This window comes from Mustelus asterias, unplaced genomic scaffold (genome assembly GCF_964213995.1).
Source record: "Mustelus asterias unplaced genomic scaffold, sMusAst1.hap1.1 HAP1_SCAFFOLD_517, whole genome shotgun sequence".
Classification (NCBI taxonomy): domain Eukaryota; kingdom Metazoa; phylum Chordata; class Chondrichthyes; order Carcharhiniformes; family Triakidae; genus Mustelus; species Mustelus asterias.
In genome coordinates this window covers 201,313-225,544 of record NW_027590469.1, presented here as the reverse complement: position 1 = coordinate 225,544, position 24,232 = coordinate 201,313, and the positions used below count along the sequence as shown (strand labels likewise).

General features: G+C 43.8%; 5 non-coding genes across 5 annotated transcripts; 2 read left to right on the top strand and 3 right to left on the bottom strand.

Moving 5' to 3' along the window:
* Positions 1 to 2,300: 2,300 nt before the first annotated feature.
* Positions 2,301 to 2,372, bottom strand: trnac-gca (transfer RNA cysteine (anticodon GCA)). The gene has a single exon. It is a non-coding gene; the product is annotated as a tRNA-Cys (tRNA).
* Positions 2,373 to 5,123: 2,751 nt separating this feature from the next.
* On the bottom strand, positions 5,124 to 5,196 carry trnak-cuu (transfer RNA lysine (anticodon CUU)). Its single transcript has one exon. It is a non-coding gene; the product is annotated as a tRNA-Lys (tRNA).
* Positions 5,197 to 9,133: 3,937 nt separating this feature from the next.
* On the top strand, positions 9,134 to 9,206 carry trnat-cgu (transfer RNA threonine (anticodon CGU)). The gene has a single exon. It is a non-coding gene; the product is annotated as a tRNA-Thr (tRNA).
* Positions 9,207 to 16,852: 7,646 nt separating this feature from the next.
* Positions 16,853 to 16,926, top strand: trnan-guu (transfer RNA asparagine (anticodon GUU)). The gene has a single exon. It is a non-coding gene; the product is annotated as a tRNA-Asn (tRNA).
* Positions 16,927 to 23,743: 6,817 nt separating this feature from the next.
* trnac-gca (transfer RNA cysteine (anticodon GCA)) lies at positions 23,744 to 23,815 on the bottom strand. Its single transcript has one exon. It is a non-coding gene; the product is annotated as a tRNA-Cys (tRNA).
* Positions 23,816 to 24,232: the final 417 nt, after the last annotated feature.

Here is a 24,232-nt window from a genome sequence, read left to right as displayed (position 1 = left end):
AATTTCAAATCTCTGATATCAGCTTTCCTGGCATCCCGTGGTTAGGATTCGGCGCCATGTTCCGCGTTGGATTGCCAGGCAAGTAGTGAATAACTTCTTATTTAACTCTTCATTAACCGAATTGTCCAACATTATACCCGATGTGCTCCAACCACTGAGATGAATTGTATCAGAGCTGGAAAAATCAGAGATGTAACAACAGCAATAAACTCTGAAGAAGAATGACAAGGCAGACATTTATCACAAAAGCAACTGACACACATGTCAAATTCTTCCTCTTTCAAATCGCATCGATTAACTCCTTGTTCTCCACCTCGGATATTTCCACATCCATCAAATATCACCCACCTGAAAATTCAACCTCTTCTTCGCTCCACTGATGATGATACACTAACTCCGCACTAGGTGCAGGAATTGGCTCCATAGCTCAGTGGTTGGAGCACATCGGGTATAATGTTGGACAATTGAAAGGTTTTTTTAGTCGTGGCACAGTTAAGCATACATTAATACTGTAATGAAGTTACTGTGACAATTCCCTCGTCGGCAGAACCGGCACCTTCTAGGGTAAATTGACAGCGAATTTAGCATGGCAAATGCACCTAACCAGCACATCTTTCACTCTGTGGGAGTAAGAAGGAGCCCCCGCAGGAAACCCACGCAACACGGGGAAAACATGCAGACTCTGCACAGACAGTAACCAATGCCGGGAATCAAAACCGGGTCCCTGGCGCTGTGAGGCAGCAGTGCCATCATGTTGCCCAAAAAGATATTCTCTTGTTAATAAACGGAGAAAGAGCAGACAATGTTTGGAAAGATGACCGAGTTCTGTCTTAATTCATTAAAAATGGGCGTCGCTGGCTGGCCAGCATTTATTGCCCATCCTGGTTGCCCTGGGACAGTTTGGAGTCAAACACTTTGCTGCAGCTCTGGAATCAATGTAGGCCAGGCCGGATAAGGGACGGCAGATTTCCTTCCCTAAAGCACATTACCGAACTCCATGTTTATTTTTCCGACAATCGACAATGGTTTCATGGTCATCAGTTGATTCTTAATTCCAGATAGTTTTAATTGAATACAAATTGCACAGCGTGCCGTGGCAGGATTCAAAAGCGGGGCCCCGTAAAATTGGATGAGTTTCTGGATAAATAATCTCGCGATAATACCATAAGGCCATCGTCCTTCCTAATATAAGCGTTTATCTTGAGAGATTTGGGTGTGTTTGTACAAGGAACGCAGGAAGATAGCGTGGTGGTGCAGCAAACAATAGGAAGGGAAATGACATTTTGGTCTTTATTGCCAGCAGATTGCTGTATAAGAATAAAAACACCAACCTACATTTATACAGGGTTTTGTTGGGAGCAAGTGTGAAATATTCGGTGCAGTTCTGATATCCACAATGTTTTTTTCAGAAAAAGGCTACCCTTCCATTGGAGACGGTCCACTTGGTAGGTTCCTGCGATGAGAGAGTTCTCCTGGGATGAGAGGCTGTGTAAATTGCGCTGAAATTCCCTGGAGTTTGGAAGACTGAGAGGCAATCTTATTGAACCTACAGAATAATGAGAGATTGTTTCCCAGTCTCAGATGAGGACTCATCGGAGAACTGACACACAAACACATCCAACCAAGACTCTAATTCTTAACTTTAATTGCATATTTGAAATGAATATATATTATACCATGTGATATGTATGATATGAATATTCATTAAATAAATAACGTTGACAACACCTGACAACAGTCGAGCGGCAACACTTGAGAAATATTTTTATTGTTGCATCGGTTCACAAGCCGGAACTGCGCGACAGTGAATGCTTATGGGGAAATTAAAAGTACAACCACCGCCTCTGGATGGGACTGAGCCACCAACCATTTGCTTAAAGTCGAACGCAATAACGAATTCCGCCACTGAGATGAAGACACACTATATTAGGGTGTCAGCGAGTGCTGTTATATATCCAACCCCAATTCTCTTTATAAAAACATAGTCGAGAACTACAACATGACCACATCGTTTACAATACAATGCAAGCCCCTTTGACGACTTCATTGCCCACAGTGTTGCAGCGATTTAGTGGTTTCCCGCTTCTCCCAACATGCGAAAGAGCCGTTTGATAGAGTAGAAAGGGACAAACTGTTTCCACTGACGATTGTCAGTAACCAAATAATAGCGATTGAAGGTAATTTATGAAAGACCGATTTGTATTTATGTAACGCCTTTCAGGGTTGGTGGACGTCACAATGCGCTTTGCAGCCAAAGAAAAACAATCACAATTGAAACTAAGTTAACAATTAGACAAGGAAGGGGGCACTCGGATTTGAACCGAGGGCCGTTTGATCTGCAGTCAAACGCTCTACCACTGAGCTATGCCCCCTCAGCTGTAAACAGGTGCTCGGGATCCAGCATAGTCTTATTAAGTGGTGGAGGGGGATCCAGTGGTCAGACTGCATCCCGCTTTGTCTCAGAGTTTCTGAGCGAAGTCGGAGAGCTTAGCGTTTAAGTTAGCGAGATGCTTTCTTGTGATTTGGCTGAGATTTGGATCCAGGTCTAGGAGATGTTTGTGTCAATCTAATCGATACAATCTACCCCATTGTCATACAGATTTGACCTTGTATCCCCATCTCTATTGGCAGCGCTTTGCAGCCTATCACTGTCCTTCACTATCTGTGTTTGTTCTTGAACTGTTGCCCATGTGACATTTCCAATTCGGACAGAAATATAGATCTAACTCCACTGCTTCGGACAGAGCTGTTTTCGATCAGGAAACAACTCAGGTTTGTGATATAGATTAGCAAAAACTTTAAATCTTGGCATATCGAAGCCGACCTATGACCCTGAAAGCGCCAAATCCTTAGCACTGGACCACCAGGGTTTCATTCTCCTGGTTCTCCCATAGACTGGATACAGGAATATGCACTGTGCCAATTATTCACAGTCGTATTCTCCTTCCAGTCTTGTGCACGTTGTTCAGCTTTGAAATTATTCATCTTTTCACATCAGCTTCCAGTGTGATGAAAGCAGAGCAGTGATAAGCTGAAGGTTTTCAACAGATTTACCACAATAAGGTTTATAACAAACATTACTCTTTGAATGTGGTGAGCTACAGTGAAATCTAATGCAGTAGAAGGTAACTCACTCATTCTGACAGTAGGTACCAGCAATTGCAATGTAAATATGATGTCGAGATACCGGGTTGGACAGGGGTGGGCACAATAAGAAGTCTCACAGCATCATGTTAAAGTCCAACAGGTTCATTTGCTCCGATAATAAAATCAATTTGCTTTATTTTATCAGCGCCCCGAAAGCTCCTGACTCCAAATAGACCTGGTGTTGTAAGACTTACTCATGTAAATATGAATTGTTGTGAGTAATTGACAGGATTGTGGAATGGGGCAGATTTTTCCTTCTTCCTGTTCAACCTGCCACAAGTATCGCTCCCGTTTTCGACGAGGAAGCAATATCCACTCTCCTTAATTCATGTGTTGCACGAGAGCAATGAATCATCATTCCCTCACCGCGAATCGAACCAAACCATTGCAGTGAAAGCAGTGAATTCTATCAACGAAACCAACACGGAAATTGAGGTGACCTGAGCATTATTGAGCAATTGTGTGCTTGTGTGTCCGTGTGAGAATTGGGAGAAAGGTCACGTGCTCCAGGGTAATCATTGATGAATGAAGCCACCGAATTTTTTATCGCTGAGCCTTTTGTGTTCTTGAGAAATCGTCCTCTGGAGCTGATGTAATGAGGCCAGGAGAGTAACTCACTGCACCGTCGGCAATGTGATTGCGGTGCGATTTGCTGAACGCTGTTAATTTTATAAAAATAATCTTTTTGCGAATTGTAAATGAAATGGCCGTCAGTACCCGGTAAGAATTCGCACAACACCAGGTTAAAGTGCAACAGGTTTGTTTGAAATCACGAGGTTTCGGAGCGCAGCTCCTTCATCACTCACGCTGAGGATTCACCACATTTTTCTGTCTTTGAATGAAAGCAATAGATATCTCGTCAATTCCCCGGTATCCTGAGTGTACGACACTGACTTCCACAGTACACTGCTTTAAATGTTTGTTTTCAATGTGAAATAAGTTGGTTTGATTCCATGTGAAGCATTTAAACTTACACTCTTCCGGGAATATGGTGACATAGTGGTAAAATCAGTGGAGTCTGAATCATGTGGCCCAGGCTCAGAGGTCACGATCCCACCGCAGTCTAGAACTGAAACGGAAGTGAAAGCTAGTCTCAGTAATAAAGCTTTGTTTTCTGATTGTCATGAAAACACATCTTGCAGAAGGAAATCTGTCGTCCTTCTCCTTTCTGGCCTCCATGGGACTCCAGAGGAAAGGCAATGTGATTGACTCTTAACTGCCCTCTGAAATGGCCCAGCAACATGCTCAGTTCAGAGTGAAATAGGGATGGACAACAAATGCTGGCATTGACAACGATATATATATTGCATTAGCAGCATTTCAAGAAATGATTAATTCTCATTTTGTTTCATTTCATGTCAAACAGGGTGACATACTCTGGTGTCTTAATATTTAAAACCTCAACCTTTCAACTGTTCAAACAGGTAAGATTCAGTCAGAGAAAAGTGAACCACTGTGATCGAAAACTAGGTTTTGTAGTTGCTGCGAATCCCACCTCAAAACAGAAAATGTTGGAAGCACTCATCGGCTTCAACAGCTTCTGTGGAGAGGGAAAGAGAGTGAATGATTCAGGTTGCTGACCTTTGACCCTAACTGGAAAAAAGTAGTGATTGAATGGTTTACAAACAAGTACAGAGTCAAGGAAAATAGAGAGGGACAGGAGGAAAGAACAACGGTCTTTTGATCGGATGGAAGGCTGGAGTGATTGAATTACAATGGAGATGATTATTGTTCCCACTGACACAATCTCGCAATCTGGGTTTAAATCTCATAATAAATAAGAACAAAACCACTCGCTGAGTTCAGCGCTCAACTCCCCGCCTTCCAGTGAACTGGAGGCAGTTTTCAGTCACAAACCCACAACTGTGAGATGAACAACGCAGAAAGGAGAAAGACTCAGTTAGAGCGGTGACACTTCTGGAGGAACGGAGATCTGGAATTCACCCAGGAATGAGGCAAAGTTTAAAAATCAATGTCGCCCAACGTGGGGCTCGAACCCACGACCCTGAGATTAAGAGTCTCATGCTCTACCGACTGAGCTAGCCGGGCACATGCACGCTAATCATTTCCATAACCTAAAATGCATGGAGACAAATACGGGTTTTCCATCTGGTGTCTTCAACTTGTTCTGATTTCAAAGTTTACAATGAATCCACCGACAGAATCCCCAAAGTTCCTATCCATTCCTCTGAATCATTAATTACATTATTCACATCTTCCAATTCTTAGCTTCACATCTCCCAAATATTCCAAACTCCTCTTACATCATTCACCTTATTATTCTTTGTTCTTAATAATTTAGCCAGGGGTGGAGGGAACTCAACATTTACACTGTTAAACTGTTTCCCAGTTTCCGACTTTTCAGTAAGATCAACTCTGATAATTCTAAACTCCAGAGCGAACAGACTCATCCCACTGATTCTCTCCTCCCAGGAGAAACGGAGAAATCAATCCAGTGAACCTCGGTTACACACAGACAGCGACATAATGGACAGAGCAAGGAGCAAAAGATGTCAACGTAATAAAAACATAGACAGAGAGTCTGAGGGAGATATATAGAGACAATGAAAAACAGAAATAGCGAGTGCGGTACACATCCACAACCCACGAATGAATAACAATAGACACACAGCCAGCTGTCTCAACCAACAAACATGGGGTCCTCTAAACTGGTGACCAGAGATAAAGTGAATGGCCACAAGCATATTAACCTTTTAATGTCTTGATTTTCTTGTGTGAGTGTTGTGTTGATAGATTGCCTGCACTGTGTGATCAGGTTCTCAAACCAAATCCCACGTAAACCAATCCCAACGTTTGCACTGCAAATACATTTATAAAACCTATGACTTGTCCAATACGAAACAACAGCTGATTGAGGGATCTAGCCCGACTTGTGAACCCGAGATCGCTCACACGTTTGTGGTTGTTTACTCCCCAGGCCCGAGTAATACCCCTCGTCCAACGAGCCGCTGCTGAGGATGTTGTTCAATAAAAATATTTCCATTGACATCCAAAGCTGCTCAGACTTCTGCAGTGAAAGGTGAAAATGCTGGAAAAACTCAGAAAGCCAGACAGCTTGTGCGCACAGGAAAACAAATCTTATATTTTAGCACCATAACCTTTCATTGGGAAGAACTGGGAATTTCTAGAAATGTAAGAAGTTTTAAACAAGTGTTATCCAGCAGCATAACAAGAGGGTTTGAGGCCTCTTGCGGGTGTAAATCAGGAGAGATTAAATGAGGGAAACAAAGAATTTTAAAGTAATTACACCACAGAATGGGGCCATTCCTAAGTCCCTTACAGGACTCAGTTGTGGTGAGGATGAAGGGGAACCTGTGGATGTAATGTACGTAGATTACATTGGAGCCACAGTGATGAGTTGGTGGGTTTTGAAAATTGAAAGTTACACTTAGGAACATAGAATTAGGAGCAGAAGTGGGCAAATTCACCCCTTCGAGCCTGAACCGTCATGCAATCAGTTCATGATTCATCTCTCCCTGTTCTCAAATCCACCTCCCTACCTGTTCAAATATCCCCTCATCCCTTGAATTATCAGGAATATATCTGTCTCTTTCTTGAAATCATTTAATGATTCAGACTCAACCGTGCTCTGGGGCAATGCATTCCACAAATTCATGACCCTCAGTGAGAAGCAGTTCCTCCTCATCTCAGTTTTAAATCGACCACCTCTCAACCTGTACATTTGACATGATGTTCCCGATTGCGCATAAGAAAAAAGATTTTACTTTCTTCAATCCTATTTAGAATTTTATATACCACGATCACTTCAGCATATTGTGGGACTATTTCACCTCACTGTCGATTTCATGTCCCAGCAAGCACAATTGGTGTTGTCATTAGATGAAGCAGTCACTTATGTTCCATCCAAACTGGGCACATTAAGGGATATATGGTAAGTCATTTTGAAAAACACAGTTCACCCGTGACCCTGGGAGTCCAATGGGTTGTATTCAGTACTCCCCAGTGTTGTTTGTTTTCAATTCCCGCTCAGGAAACGATCATTTATAGCTCTCAGCAAACTATTAAAAAATAACCTGATTGACTATCTGATCGAAAGCAGATCTACTAATATCAGTCGAGTGAGTTTTGTAAGTCTACATCACAGCTGGAAATGTCACATGTGCAACAGTCAAGAACAAACACAGTAGCAGAAAGATAGTGATAGGCTGCAAAGCGCTGACAATAGAGATGGTGGTGTAAGGTAACATTTGGATGGTAAAAAGGTCATATTTTGGCGTTCATACTGAATTATTCAACTTTTCCCTCACTCTGCAACGAAAATATTTGGAAAAGGTTCTCTCTAGTTTCAAACAGTCGGAAGTGAAATTAATAACTGTAAGTGGAATGTCTGTTGTATGTTGTCACTGATTGAATGTATCACTGGGGTGGAAACAGAAGGTGCCATATTGCAACAGAGACTTACTTGTGGTGAATGTAGTCTGGCCTGGCGCGAAAAATAAAGCAACACATGCAGTGTGTGTAAAGCAAGTTGTAAAACAGGCTACAAGCAGCTGGTCTGGTGGTTCGAGTTTGACACTTTCACTGCTGTTTGGATTGGTGGTCAGGTAATGGAGATTTGTTGCTCTCATCCAAACCGTAAAAACAAATGTCAGTTATTGCCTGGTGGAACATATAAAACACAATCTCGCCTCATGTCCTGAAGTGAAGACTGAGCAAATTCAACAGGAGGTTTTCTCTTGTCATTTCTGGCAGGATATTGGGAACCAGACATGGTTAAGGGCAGTTTAAATGGTGCTGGTCCTTCACTGCAGCTCATTCTATTTCTGACTGGATGTGATTCCTGCTTGTTACAGAGTTCAGGATAAATTGATTCAGTGAAGGAGCAGGCTCAAGCCAACTGATGGACTTTTGCAGCTCCTTTGCTGCTAATTTCAATGACAATACCAGTGAAGGACACCGCTGCTTACGTGGTAACGTAGCCGAGTAATCTAAGCCAGTGGCTGAAGGTCCAGTCTTTACGGAGTTGTTGGTTCGACTGCAGCCACTGCCAGAATGGGTTTGAGTTTTGGTCCCTGCAGTTGAAGTCCAGCATTTCAGATTGAATGCAAGAGTTTGTGCCGTGTCGTTGTTGGCATGAAGAAAGAGGAGCGACAGAGCAATGTAAACAGTTGTTGAGGTAAAGGAACGAGTGCGGAAGGAGTGGAGCAAATTATCATGGATTCTGGAATCGGAAACAAGAAGAGAAAATGCTGGAAAATCTCACCAGGTCTGGCAGCATCTGTAAGGAGTGAAGAGAGCTGGCATTTCGAGACCAGATGACCCTTTGTCAAAGCTGGGAGGAGTGGAGTTGCTCCGATAGAGAATATAAACGGGAACACCGGTTGAATGGCTGTCTGTCGAAATAAACAGCAGGATTGCAAACATTGAGACTGCAGTCCCGGCCCAGGGGATGTATTGGGATTTTCTAACTGAGGTTCAAATCCTGTCATGTGCGCTTCCCGTCATTCCTCATTGTGACTTTTTTTTAATTGAAAGTTATTGGAAATGAAGCAATGGGTGCAGAGATGATCAACTCACTCCATATTTGTCACATCAGCGTCATTGAGGGTCTCGTGATCACCGTCGGCGCCGTGACGCTGTTTCGATTCCCAGTCACGGAGTGAATAAATTTGTGATCATTTCTTCATTCAATAAAAAGAGCGTCCGTGAAGTGAACAACAAGCTAAATCTTCCAGCTGGATGAACTTGTATCAGAGCTGGAAAAAACAGAGATGTAACATTGACGATAAACTCTGAAGAAGAACCACATGACACACACAACATACATGTTAAGTACATACACAATACACATGTCAAATCATGTCACTTTCAACTTCTGTCTTTTAACTTCCGGCTCTCCACCTCAGGCATTTCCACATTCATCAAAAATCTCCGTCCTCAAACCCCATCCTGGTCCTCAATCCACGGACAATGCTGCACTTACTGAAAGCTCTTGGCAGCATTTGGCTCCATAGCTCAGTGGTGAGAACACTGGTCTCGTAAACCAGGCGTCGCGAGTTCAATTCTCGCTGTAGCCTATGGGAAAAGTTTAGCTGATAGAAGCTGGAGGAAAGGGGAAGAGAGTCTAAAAGTCAAACAAGAGAGCAGAGATCAGTGGAGGTTCAGATCGGGTGTGATTTTGGAAAGCGAATCGATATGTCCTTCTTCGGAAAGAAATCGAAAGAGCAGGACATATTTGAAGAGCTAAAAAAGGTTACTGTCGATATCGAGAATAGAATAGATCCGTTTGTACAAGGAATGCATAAAGCTGGCATGTCGGTGCAGGCAATGACATAACGGTATTGAATTTCGGGAACACGCTCGATGGACCGAGTGGTCTACTCATGCTCCTATTTATTGTGTTCATGTGTATGAACAAGCCAGTAATTCATGTTAAAATACAAACAGAAAGTGCTGGAAGTTCTCAGCAGGTCTTGCAGCAAATGTGAAGCGGACAGAGAGTTAAGGTTCTGAGTCTAATATGGCTCTTTTTAAACTAGCAACTGAGTGTGAGTTACAACAATTAGCACAATATCGAGACAGGGAATTGAATTGAATCCAGGCAGTGAAAGCCCTGAATTTAAACTCCTGTATTATTTCTGCAGTAAACTTGTTCTGGAAACTTACCTGCCAATTGAAAGTGTGGAGGTTTGAGAGCACCCCGAGCCAAGTGGACTCCCGCTATTCCTGTTTCTGCTTATATTCCCGACATAGATTTACTTTGTCCCCTTCTGTAACAGTGAAATATTGTCCAAACTTTGCCAGTCTTGCTGTTATTCACTAAATGACCATACTGTTATGACACAGAGGTTAATCCCCTTTATCTCACATCGTAATCTGGAAAAACTATTTGTGGAACTGCGAGCTGTTTTTAATTAACGTTCAGAGGCTTATTAATGATAAAAATGCCTGTCACTCACTTTGAGTGAATAATTAACAAGCTATTTTATTCAAATAACCAAGAACTTTAAGTAAACAAGTAACATGTCAATTAAGGTACGGTTCGACTGAAATGCAGTTCAAATAATACTAGGAACATTCATTACCAAAAAAACTGTAATAATAGAATTTCAGTCACTCTCAAAGAAATTATACAAACAGCCTCGATGGGATTCAGAAGATTTTGGAGTTCTTCAGTAACTGTGCGGTGTCTGTAAGGTCTTTCTAACTCCGCATCCTTCTGTTAGATAGTTTTCTTAAGCGAATTTTAATCTGTCAGGGGTGGAGAGCTGCTGTAGAGGAAAATGTTTTTTTGACTGGCTGCCCTGGCCTCTGGAGGTGGTCACGCAAGATATTATCGAGTGATGACTGTTCCTCTGGCCTTTTCTTACCTGATGTGGAGATGCCGGCGTTGGACTGAGGTAAACACACTCAGAGTTTTAACAACACCAGGTTAAAGTCCAACAGGTTTATTTGGTAGCAAATGCCATTAGCTTTCAGAGCGCTGCAGCTTCGTCAGATGGAGTGGATATCTGCTCGCAAACAAGGCACACAGAGATAGAAAATCAAGTCACAGAATACTGATTAGAATGCCAATCCTTACAACCAACCTCGTTTCAAAGATACAGACAATGTGAGTGGAGGGAGCATTAGGCACAGGGTAAAGAAATGTATATTGTCTCCAGACAGGAGAGCCAGTGAGATTCTGCAAGTCCAGGAGGCAAGCTGTGGGGGTTATCGAAAGTGTGACATGAATCCAATATCCCTGTTGAGGCCGTCCTCATGTGTGCGGAACTTGGCTATCCATTTCTGCTCAGCGACTCTGCACTGTCGTGTGTCGTGTTGGCCGCCTTGGAGAACGCTTACCCGGAGATCAGAGGCTGAATGCCCGTGACTGCTGAAGAGAACAGTCTTGCCTGGTGATTGTCGAGCGGTGTTCATTCATCCATTGTCGCAGTATCTGCATGGTTTCCCCAATGTACCATGCCTCGGGACAGCCTTTCCTGCAGCGTATCAGGTAAAAACGTTGGCCGAGTTGCAAGAGTCGGAACCGTGTAGCTGATAGATGGTGGTCTCACGTGAGATGATGGCATCCGTGTCGATGATCCGGCACGTCTTGCAGAGGTTGCCGTGGCAGGGTTGTGTGGTGTCATGGTCCCTGTTCTCCAGAAGGTTGGGTAGTTTGCTGCGGCCAATAGTCTGATTTAGGTTGTGTGGTTGTTTGAAGGCAAGAAGTGGGGGTGTGGGGATGGCCTTGGCGAGATGTTCGTCTTCATCAATGAGATGTTGAAGGCTCCGGAGGAGATGCCGTAGCTTCTCCGCTCCGGGGAAGTACTGGGCGACGAAGGGTACTCTGTCCACCGTGTCCCATGTTTGTCTTCTGAAAAGGTCGGTGCGGTTTTTCGCTGTGGCGCGTCGGAACTGTCGATCGATGAGCCGAGCGCCATATCCTGTTCTTATGAGGGCATCTTTCAGCGTCTGGAGGTGTCTGCTGCGATCCTCCTCATCAGAGCAGATCCTGTGTGTGTGGAGGGCTTGTCCGTATGGGATGGCTTCTTTAACGTGTTTAGCGTGGAAGCTGGAGAAGTGGAGCATCATAAGGTTATCGGTGGGCTGGCGGTACAGTGAGGTGCTGAGGCGAGCGTCCTTAATGGAGATGCGTGTGTCCAAGAATGCAACCAATTCCGGAGAGTAGTCTATGGTGAGTCTGATGGTGGGATGGAACTTGTTGATGTCATCATACAGTTGTTTCAGTGATTGTTCACCACCAGTCCAAAGGAAGAAAATGTCATCGATGTATCTAGTGTATAGCATCGATTGAAGGCCCTGTGCGGTGAAGTCGTCTTGGTGGAAGCTGTGCATGAAGAGGTTGGCATATTGAGGTGCGAATTTGGTCCCCATGGCTGTTCCGTGTGTCTGGATGAAGAACTGGTTGTTGAAGGTGAAGATATTGTGGTCCAGGATGAAGCGGATGAGTTGTAAAATTGCATCTGGAAACTGGCAGTTGTCGGCGCTGAGCACTGAGGCCGTTGCAGCAATGCCATCGTCGTGGGGGATGCTGGTGTAGAGTGCCGAGACATCCATTGTGACGAGGAGCGCTCCTGGTTCAACTGCTCCATGTGTGTTGAGTTTCTGTAGGAAGTCCGTAGTGTCGCGACAAAAGCTGGGGGTTCTTTGTACAATGGGTTTCAGGGTGCCCTCGACATAGCCGGAGAGGTTCTCGCACAGCGTCCCATTGCCCGATACGATGGGACGGCCGGGTGTGTTTCCCTTGTGTATCTTTGGGAGGCAGTAGTGATCTCCAACGCGGGGAGTACGTGGGCTGAGAGCACGGAGCGTGCTCTGAAGGTCCGGATTAAGGGTTTTGATCGGAGTGCTGAGTTGACGGGTGTGTTCTTTGGTCTGATCTGTGGGTAACTGTCTGTAGTGTTCCTCGTTGTTCAGTTGTCCGTACACTTCTTTGCAGTAATCCGTTCTGTTCAGTATGACAATGGCCTCTGAGTGCGGAATTGTCTCCTCAACTCAGTCCTAAATGGTTGACACACCATCCGGATAATATGAGCCCAGTTAAAAGCACTCCAGACTCCAGCAAGAGGCGGGGGAGGAGTGGGGGTGGGGGTTGGACGGGGTGTTGCTGGGGCCGGGGGGGGGGGAGGGGTGGGGAGGGTCGGTGGAAACAAGCTCTCAGCATGTACACTGTCGAACAGTATCGCCGTTCCAGACTTTTCAATGGGATTACATTTCATTATTCCAAACCCCAGGGAGAACAAGGCAACAGCAATGAATCTCTCCTCCAAGGGCAACTGCCTCATCACAACAATCAATCCAGTGAATCTTGGTTACACAAACAGCGCGAGAATAGAGGGAAATAAGAGCAAAGTATGGAAAGTTGACAGAGGCACAAAGAGAGACTCAGACAGTGAAAGAGACTGATGTCGATACACAGAAACAGATATAGACAGTGAGTGGGGGAGTCAGCCACATCCAATGAATGAATAACAACGTAGACAAAGCCAGCGGCCGGAGTCCAGAAGCATTGGGTCGTTGAATCGTTGACTCGGGACAAAGAGGATGTTCAACAGCAGAGTCAACTTTTGAAAACATCTCGAATTATTTGAGAGGCAGTTTCCCAAACCAAACCGTGTGTCAACTCATCCTGCCCTGTCCACGGCAAAGAAATGAGCAAGACTTCGCCATTGCAAAGAACAACAGGGCTTGTCTGGGATTTGAACCCAGGGCCTCTCGCAAACTTGCAAAGCACAACACACAAAGCGAGAATCATGCCCCGAGACCAACGAGCCACTGCTGCAAGATCGGCTCCAATACAGATAATATATTTCCATATCAATCTGATCTGACAACTGCAGTGCAAGTGGAAAGCGCTGGAAAAACTCAGGAAGCCAGGCAGCATGTGCACACAGGGAAAGGAATCTCCTGTTACACCTGCATAACTTTTCTTTTCAACTGGTAAAGGTTGGAAATGTAGGAAGTTTTAAACAAGTGAAATCCAGGAGGTAGAAAGCATAACAACAGGAAAGGGCTCTGATAAGGTACAATTCAGGAGTGATAAATGAACAAGTACTGTGTTGTCCATGGCCTGAGAGTGAGGAAAGCAGAGTATCACAGAATGTTTGCACCGCAGCATGAGACCATTCACAAGATCTTTGAAGCAGTCACGTGTCCTGTGGATAATAGGGAGCCGGTGGGTGTACTGTACAGTGATTACACAGGAGCTGCAGTGATGAGGTTGGTGGATTTTGGTGATTGAGAGGAACACATGAGCAGCTTGTGTGACTATTTCACCTCATTGCCGCTTTTATACGGCAGCGAAAAGTAATCGTTGTTGCCACTAGATGAAGGACGAACTTATGTTCAACCTGAACAGAACATTTTGAAAGAGAGACTTGCCTCTGGTGGAAATAGATCTGAGATGAAAATAATGAAATATAAAATGAAGTAAATTAGATTAAACATCCAACGTACTAGAAATATTGGGACGTCCAACCAATTAGAAATATGGGGTTTACAGTAAGTGACATGAACTGATGCTGTGATCGCAGATATAGAACTGGGACCACCATCACACCGAGTGAATCCGCTGTCTGTTTAAATGTTGATCAAAGAAAACTTTTAATCATCTTGCACAATGGAACATACGGGAACTCAGTCAATAAGCACCCTTCACTCACAAATAAGAGAAAAGGTCAATTTGATCTCGCAACTTTCAGCCTTTTGCCATCTTCTGTAAATGCACCATGAACAATTATAAAGTAAGTGAATAGAGTTTGTGATGGTAAAAGAAAAACGCGTTCACACCCTTGGTGTACGTAAGCACAGTGACGCACACAGAGGAGCAAACATAAGTATAGACCACGCGAGACAGAGGACTAACGAGCGACAAAACGGAAGCTTGGCATTAAGGGAGTATAGCTTAGGGGTAGAGCATTTGACTGCAGGTCACGATGTTTCTGCATTCAAATTGAATGCCTGCTTCCGCGCTTAATTGATTTGTTTTCAATTAAAACTGCCCTTCATTGACTGGAAAGTGCTTTGTGACGTCCGCAGGTCGGGATAGGTTCTATATAAATGCAATTATTTCATGATCTTCATTCCAAGTCCTCTGTTACTGAGCCCAGTCAGTGGGAACAGTCTGTCCCTCCCTGCTCTTTCAAACGGCCCTTTTCCATGTTAGGAGAAGGGATTAACCATTACACCACAACAACACTGTGGGGTAAAATAATAAAATATACATGTTTAGATTTGTAAACGATGCCATCAGGTAGGCTAGCCAGTAACATTAGGAATGATAGTAAAAGTTTCTTTAAATACATTAAAAACAAACGGGAGGCAAAAGTAGACATTGGGCCGCTCCAAAATGACGCTGGTAATCTAGTGATGGGAGACAAGGAAATAGCTGAGGAACTTAATAAGTACTTTGCGTCAGTCTTCACAGTAGAAGACATGAGTAATATCCCAACAATTCAGGAAAGTCAGGGGGCAGAGTTGAATATGGTTGCCATCACAAAGGAGAAAGTGCTAGAGAAACTAAAAGGTCTGAAAATTGATAAATCTCCGGGCCCAGATGGGCTACATCCTAGAGTTCTAAAGGAGATAGCTGAAGAAATAGTGGAGGCGTTAGTTATGATCTTTCAAAAGTCACTGGAGTCAGGGAAAGTCCCAGAGGATTGGAAAATCGCTGTTGTAACCCCACTGTTCAAGAAGGGAACAAGAAAAAAGATGGAAAATTATAGGCCAATTAGCCTAACCTCAGTTGTTGGCAAAATTCTAGAATCCATCGTTAAGGATGAGATTTCTAAATTCTTGGAAGTGCAGGGTCGGATTAAGACAAGTCAGCATGGATTTAGTAAGGGGAGGTCGTGCCTGACAAACCTGTTAGAGTTCTTTGAAGAGATAACAAATAGGTTAGACCAAGGAGAGCCAATGGATGTTATCTATCTTGACTTCCAAAAGGCCTTTGACAAGGTGCCTCACGGGAGACTGCTGAGTAAAATAAGGGCCCATGGTATTCGAGGCAAGGTACTAACATGGATTGACGATTGGCTGTCAGACAGAAGGCAGAGAGTTGGGATAAAAGGTTCTTTCTCAGAATGGCAACCGGTGACAAGTGGTGTCCCGCAGGGTTCAGTGTTGGGGCCACAGCTGTTCTCTTTATATATTAACGATCTAGATGACGGGACTGGGAGCATTCTGGCCAAGTTTGCCGATGATACAAAGATAGGTGGAGGGGCAGGTAGTATTGAGGAGGTGGGGAGGCTGCAGAAAGATTTAGACAGTTTAGGAGAGTGGTCCAAGAAGTGGCTGATGAAATTCAACGTGGGCAAGTGCGAGGTCGTACACTTTGGAAAAAAGAATAGAGGCATGGACTATTTTCTAAACGGTGACAAAATTCATAATGCTAAAGTGCAAAGGGACTTGGGAGTCCTAGTCCAGGATTCTCTAAAGGTAAACTTGCAGGTTGAGTCCGTAATTAAGAAAGCAAATGTAATGTTGTCATTTATCTCAAGAGGCTTGGAATACAAAAGCAGGGATGTACTTCTGAGGCTTTATAAAGCACTGGTTAGGCCCCATTTGGAGTACTGTGAGCAATTTTGGGCCCCACACCTCAGGAAGGACATACTGGCACTGGAGCGGGTCCAGCGGAGATTCACACGGATGATCCCAGGAATGGTAGGCCTGACATACGATGAACGTCTGAGGATCGTGGGATTATATTCATTGGAGTTTAGGAGGTTGAGGGGAGATCTGATAGAAACTTACAAGATAATGAACGGCTTAGATAGGATGGACGTAGGGAAGTTGTTTCCATTAACAGGGGAGACTAGGACGCGGGGGCACAGCCTTAGAATAAAAGGGAGTCACTTTAGAACAGAGATGAGGAGAAATTTCTTCAGCCAGAGAGTGGTGGGTCTGTGGAATTCATTGCCACAGAGGGCTGTGGAGGCCGAGACGTTGAGCGTCTTCAAGACAGAAATTGATAAATTCTTGATTTCTCGAGGAATTAAGGGCTATGGGGAGAGAGCGGGTAAATGGAGTTGAAATCAACCATGATTGAATGGTGGAGTGGACTCGATGGGCCGAATGGCCTTACTTCCGCTCCTATGTCTTATGGTCTTATCATTTGGTCTTTCTGTGTCAGGTTTGGTGAAAATTGAATTGGCGTCTAACTTGCAGCCAACACGCTGTCACCCTGATTTAGGATGCCTTGTAGGTTCCAGTTGTGTCAGTCTCTGTGGCGCAATTGGTTAGCGCGTTCGGCTGTTAACCGAAAGGTTGATGGTTCGAGACCATCGAGGGACGGGGCTTTCAGTATTTTTTCCACTCCATCTGCTTTTATTGTCTCTCGGTTTTTGAGTGTCACTGAGTCCTTGGGCAACATTTAAAAAAAAAACTTATCGTGTGTTTCTGCCTCTACTGTTAGCCGACGTTAGTTTATTGAACATTTATCTCTGACATATTATTTAGATTTATTGGATAGAAATGGTTCGATCAATCAGACGCAGCATGGATTCATGAGGGGAAAGTCGTGCTTGACGAACATGTTGGATTTTTATGAAGATGTGACGAGGGCGGTTGATGGAGGAGAACCGGTGGATGCGGTGTTTTTGGATTTCCAAAAGGCGTTTGATAAGGTGCCCCATAAAAGGCTGCTGAAGAAGATTAGGGCACACGGAGTTGGGGGTAGTGTGTTAAAGTGGATTGGGGACTGGCTATCCGACAGGAAGCAAAGAGTCGGAATAAATGGGTGTTTTTCCGGTTGGAGGAAGGTAACTAGTTGCGTGCCGCAGGGATCGGTACTCGGGCCGCAACTGTTTACCATTTATATAGATGATCTGGAGGAGGGGACGGAGTGTAGGGTAACGAAGTTTGCAGACGACACAAAGATAAGTGGAAAAGTGAATCGTGTGGAGGACGGAGAAGATCTGCAGAGAGATTTGGACAGGCTGAGTGAGTAGGCGAGGATATGGCAAATGGAGTATAACGTTGATAAATGCGAGGTTATACACTTTGGAGGAAATAATAACAAATGGGATTACTATCTCAATGGAAACAAATTAAAACATGCTACCGTGCAAAGGGACCTGGGGGTCCTTGTGCATGAGACGCAAAAGCCCAGTCTGCAGGTACAACAGGTGATCAAGAAGGCAAATGGGATGTTGGCCTATATTGCGAGGGGGATAGAATATAAAAGCAGGGATGTCTTGATGCACCTGTACAGGGCATTGGTGAGGCCGCAGCTGGAATACTGTGTGCAGTATTGGTCCCCTTATATGAGGAAGGATATATTGGCATTGGAGGGAGTGCAGAGAATGTTCACCAGGTTGATACCGGAGATGAGGGGTTTGGATTATGAGGAGAGGCTGAGGAGATTGGGTTTGTACTCGTTGGAGTTTAGAAGGATGAGGGGGGATCTTATGGAGACTTATAAGATAATGCGGGGGCTGGATAGGGTGGAGGCGGAGAGATTCTTTCCACTTAGTAAGGAAGTTAAAACTAGAGGACACAGCCTCAAAATAAAAGGGGGTCGGTTTAAGACAGAGTTGAGGAGGAACTTCTTCTCCCAGAGGGTGGTGAATCTCTGGAATTCTCTACCCACTGAGGTGGTGGAGGCTACCTCGCTGAATATGTTTAAAGCGCGGATGGATGGATTCCTGATCGGTAAGGGAATTAAGGGTTATGGGGATCAGGCGGGTAAGTGGTACTGATCCACGTCAGATCAACCATGATCTTATTGAATGGCGGGGCAGGCTCGAGGGGCTAGATGGCCTACTCCTGCTCCTATTTCTTATGTTCTTATTTGTAACAATTTATATATTTCAAAAATTATTAAACTCAATAACTGAACTCGAAACTTTAACCCATGTTTGATCTTGGGTTTCCATTTTCCTGCCCATTCCTCTTCTTTCTCAGATAGATCAGGAATCTGTCTGTCCCAACCTGAAATGTGTTCAATGAGGGAAATACACAGCAAGTCGGCAAAGATCAGTGGAATGAGGACTGAGTTAAACTTTCACCAGAATGCTGCTTTTATAATTGAAAAGTCCTGAGATTGAGAGCAGAGAGTTCACATTTGAGGCGTTTCAGTTCTTTGAGAGATGAATGCCTGCCGTGTTTTACAAGGTAAGTTTTCACAGGATCAGTAATGATGAGGTTGGTGGGTTTTGGAAATTGAAAGTTACATGTGAACAGCTTGTGGGACTATTTCATTTATCATTGCCGTCTTGCCTTTTTATGTTCTGATAAAACCTGTATTTATAATACAAGCATGAGATGGTGGAAATTCTCAGCAGGTTTCGCAGAATCTGTGCACACGCATCAAATTCTAAACACTTCCATGTGTCACCTGTGTTCCTGAAGTATACTGATCCTTGTGTTCAAAAAAAGTTGATAAAAACTTTTCAAAGCAGCTGCCCATCTCTAAGTGTTATTAAATATCAAGGAATCACATTATCTCACAGCCATGTGGCATTTACACTCCCCCAATGCTTGAATAATATTCTGCAACTGCATTCATGGAGAAAGAGATAAAATTCGGGACAAATGTTATTTTCTGAATCTTATGTTAGATCAATGACTCTGCCACATGGCTAAGGTTTGCAACCGAATTATATTTCAACAAAACAAGGATTTAAATTGCAATCAGACTGCACGGTTTGATATTCTCGGCCGGTCACATTGGTCATCAGCAGAGTTTCTGGATTGTAGGAGTTAACATGTTCATTTCATATACGATGAGTTCCCCGATTCAAAATAAGGTCGAAACATTATCGAAATTAATATTTTTTTGAATTATCCCCGATTCTTGGTCGCTGTTGCATATGAACTGGATTGGTGCAGACAAAATGTAAATTTGTTCTTCACCATTTATTGAAAAAGAATACCCTCAGCAAAGTCGCCGCTGGCATCCTGTTGCTTTTCTGCTTCCACTGTCACACTCACGATGCAGCTGATGCAGGTTCGATGGATTAGCCATGGCAAATGAGTGATGTTCCGGTTCGACAGTGGCAAAAGTGCCTCAGCAAGGTACTCTGGGCTTACATTTTCTGGTTAATGTTTCAGCCATTCATGACTGAGATATGGAGATATTTCTTCACTCCAAGTCTTTTGAATCTTTGGAATTATTTGACTTATTATTGTCACATGTATTAGCATACAATAAAAAGTATTAGTTCTTGCGCGCTGTACAGACAAAGCATACCGTTCATAGAGAAGGAAACGAGAGAGTGCAGAGTGTAGTGTTACAGTCATAGCCGGGATGCTAGAAATTGAATTGAAACATTGTGAGAGAGTTTAAAAGAGTTAGAATGAAGTTTTAGAAGCATAGAACGAGAGTAAAAGATAGAGTTAGAAGGTATGCTGGGCACAGCTTCCAAGAGTTCGCCTCGCTCGGACGCCTTCTTGCATCAATTCTGTAGCGGCACAGAGGTCTGTGAATCTTCAGTTGATGAAGACTTTGAAGGTTGAGGTGGAGAGTTGTTGGAATCTAAGTGAATGAAGGGCTGTTGGTATAAGCTGGGAAATTGGGATTGAGGCTGTGGATCTGCCTTGATTCAGTCATGGAGGAGGCTCAATGGTTCTTGTGACCCAATTCTACTCCATTGATGCTGTTCATTGGCAATACCAGATACGGCATCAATACGTTCTGCTGGTATCATTGATGAGCTCAGGGCAGTAATGATGTGGAGTTTCCGGCGCTGGACTGGGGTAGGCACAGTAAATAATCTCACAGCACCAGGTTAAAGTCCAACAGGTTTATTTGGTAGCACAAGCTTTCGGAGCACGCCCCTTCATCACGTGAGTCACCTGATTCGGACAGTGCTCCGAAAGTTCGTGCTACCAAATAAACCTGTTGGACTTTAACCTGGTGCTGTGAGAGAACTGACTGGGCACTGATAGTAGTTGAAGCGTGTGATCGAATCTCATCCAGTTCCTTAACTTTATGAAATACCTTTGTTATCACACAAATTCCAACGGAACGCAAATGTAAATTATTGTTTGCAATTGATGGGTTTGTGGAACCAGTTTCCTTGAATCATTGCATCGCAATGTTTCTGTGGTGTAGTGGTTGTCACATTCGCCTTACACACGAAAGATCCCTGGTTTGATCGCGGCAGAAATACTTTCATCATAAACAGAAAAGGTTGGAAGGTCTAATGAGACATGACAGCACCTGTGGAGAGAGGAAAGAGCCAAATTTTCAAGTCTGGATGACCCTTCGTCAGAGCTCCGGACTCGAAACGATGGCTCTATTCTCTCTCGACAGCTGCTGTCAGACCTGCTAAGATTTTCCAGCATTTTTCTATTTTTGTTTCAGGTTCCAGCATCCGCAGTATTTTGCCTTCACAAAAAAAAAACAAAAGCTTTTAATTTCAGAGGGATTCGACTACTGGAATTATTTGCGCGTTTGTCACTAAACATGAACTGACCGACTGAGTATTCCAAGTATTTTCTGATTGTAAAGTGAGGAATCACTGAGCGAAAGGGAAAAAAAAGGATTTTTGTGATAGGGCACAAAGCAGGATGGATTACATGACACCATGAATGGTGGAAAAGACAACATCGAGGAAGTGATGGTGGAGCCTGGGTGGTCTAGTGGTTCAGAGTCAATGTTTCCATAGCTATGGCCCGGAATTGATGATAAACTGTTAACTAAACAGAGCGCTTTGCTCAGCACGGACTGAATTTCTGGAGATGAAAGTATCTGAACATAAAGGAAGAAGGCATAATTTGCTTCAGTTGGTCATAAGATGTTAGAATGACTGTGTGACAATGTCAGTAGCGAAAGTGACTTGAAATGAAGCGGTGGAGACAGAGATGGTTATCAAAGAATTTCAAATCTCTGATATTAGCTTCCCTGGCATGCCGTGGTCAGGTTTCATCGCCATGTTCCACGTTGGAGTACCAGGCAAGTAGCGAATAACTTCTTATTTAACTCTTCATTAAACGAAAGCACGCCTCACAGTGTCTGTTAAGGGAGAAACAAGATTAATCTTCAGCTGTATGAATTGTATTAGAGCCGGAAAAATCAGAGATGTAACAATAACAAACTCGGAAGAAGAATGACACGGCAGACATTTATCACAAAAACAACTGACACACATGTCAAATTCTTCCTCTTTCAAGTCTCATCGATTGACTCCTTGTTCTCCACCTCGGATATTTCCACATCCATCAAATATCACCCACCTGAAAATTCAATCTCTTCTTCGCTCCACTGATGATGATACACCAACTCCACGCTGGGCGCAGGAATTGGCTCCATAGCTCAGTGGTTGCATCAGTTGGACAGTTTAAAGTTTATTTATTAGTGCCACAATTAAGCTTACATTAACACCGCAATGAAGTTTCTGTGACAATTACGTCATCGGCAGAACCGGCACCTTCTAGGGTAAATTGACAGCTAATTTAGCATGGCCAATGTACCTAACCAGCACATCTTTCAATCTGTGGGAATAAGAAGGGGCACCCGCAGGAAACCCACGCAACACGGGGAAAGCATGCAGACTCTGCACAGACAGTAACCAATGCCGGGAATTGAAACCGGGCCCCTGGCGCTGTGAGGCATCAGTGCCACCATGTTGCCCAGAAAGATCTTATCTTGTTCATAAACGGAGAAAGAGCAGACAATGTTTGTGACGGTGACCTAGTTCTTTTTTAATTGATTAGAAATGGGTGTCGCTGCCGGCCAGCATTTATTGCCCATCCTGGTTGCCCTGGGACAGTTAGGATCAAACACTTTGCTGCAGCTCTGGAGTCAGTGTAGGCCAGGCCGGATAAGGGACGGCAGGTCTCCTTCCGTAAAGCACATTACCGAACTCAATGTTTGTTTTTCCGACAATCGATAATGGTTTCATGGTCATCAGTAGATTCTTAATTCCAGATAGTTTTTATTGAAAAACAATTCTACAACGTGCCGTGGCAGGATTCAAAAGCGGGGCCCCATAAAATTGGATGAGTTTCTGGATAAATAATCTCGCGATAATATCACCAGGCCACCGTCTTTCCTAATATAAGCGTTTGTCTTGAGAGATTTGGGTGTGTTTGTACAAGGAACGCAGGAAGATAGCATGGTGGTGCAGCAAACAATAGGAAGGGAATAGCATTTTGGTTTTTATTGCCAACAGATTGCTGTATAAGAATAAAAACACCAATTTACATTTATACAGGGTTTTGTTGGGAGCAAGTGTGAAATATTCGGTGCAGTTCTGATATCGACAATGCTTTTTATTTTCGAAAAAGGCTACCCTTCCATCGGAGACGGTCCACTGGGTAGGTTCCTGTGATGAGAGAGTTCTCCTGGGATGAGAGGCTGTGTAAATTGGGCTGAAATTCCCTGGAGTTTAGAAGACTGAGAGACAATTTTATTGAACCTACAGAATAGTGAGAGATTGTTTCCCAGTCTCAGATGAGGACTCATCGGAGAACTGACACACAAACACATCCAGCCAAGACTCTAATTCTTAACTTTAATTGCATATTTGAAATGAATATATATTATACCATGTGATATGTATGATATGAATATTCATTAAATAAATAATGTTGACAACACCTGACAACAGTCGAGCGGCAACACTTGAGGAATATTTTTATTGTTGCCTCTGTTCACAAGCCGGAACTGCGCGACAATGAATGCTTATGGGGAAAATGAAAGTACAACCACCGCCTCTGGATGGTACTGAGCCACCAAACATTTGCTTAAAGTCGAACGCAATAACGAATTCCGCAATTAAGACGAAGACACACTATATTAGGGTGTCAGCAAGTGCTGTTATATATCCAACCCCCATTCTCTTTTTTAAAAACATAGTCGAGAACTACATGACCACATCGTTTACAATACTATGCAAACCCCTTTGACTCCTTTACCCCCCACAGTGTTGCAGCGATTTAGGGGTTTCCCGCTTCTCCCAACATGGGAAAGGGCCGTTTGATAGAGCAGAAAGGGACAAACTGTTTCTATTGACGATTGTCAGTAACCAAAAATTGGGACTGAAGGTAATTTATGAAAGACCAAATTGTATTTATGCGACGCCTTTCCCGGTTGGTGGACGTCACAATGCGCTTTGCAGCCAAAGAAAGACAACCACAATTGAAACAAAGACAAAGACAAGGGAGGGGGCACTCGGATTTGAACCGAGGGCCGTTTGATCTGCAGTCAAATGCTCTACCACTGAGCTACACCCCCTCAGCTGTGAATTGATGCTCGGGATCCAGCATAGTCTTATTAAGTGGTGGAAGGGGTTCCAGTGGTCAGACTGCATCACGCTTTGTCTCAGAGTTACTGGTTTCTGAGTGAAGTCGGAGAGCTCAGCGTTTAAGTTAGCGAGATGTTTTCTTGTGATTTGGCTGAGATTTGGATCCAGGTCTAGGAGATGTTTCTGTCAATCTAACCGATAAAATCAACCCCATTTGTCATGCAGATTTGAACTTGTATCCCCATCTCTATTGGTAGCGCTTTGCAGCCTATCACTGTCCTTCACTATCTGTGTTTGTTCTTGAACTGTTGCCCATGTGACATTTCCAATTCGGACACAAATATAGACCTAACTCCACTGCTTCTGACAGAGCTGTTTTCGATCAGGAAACAACTCAGGTCTCTTAC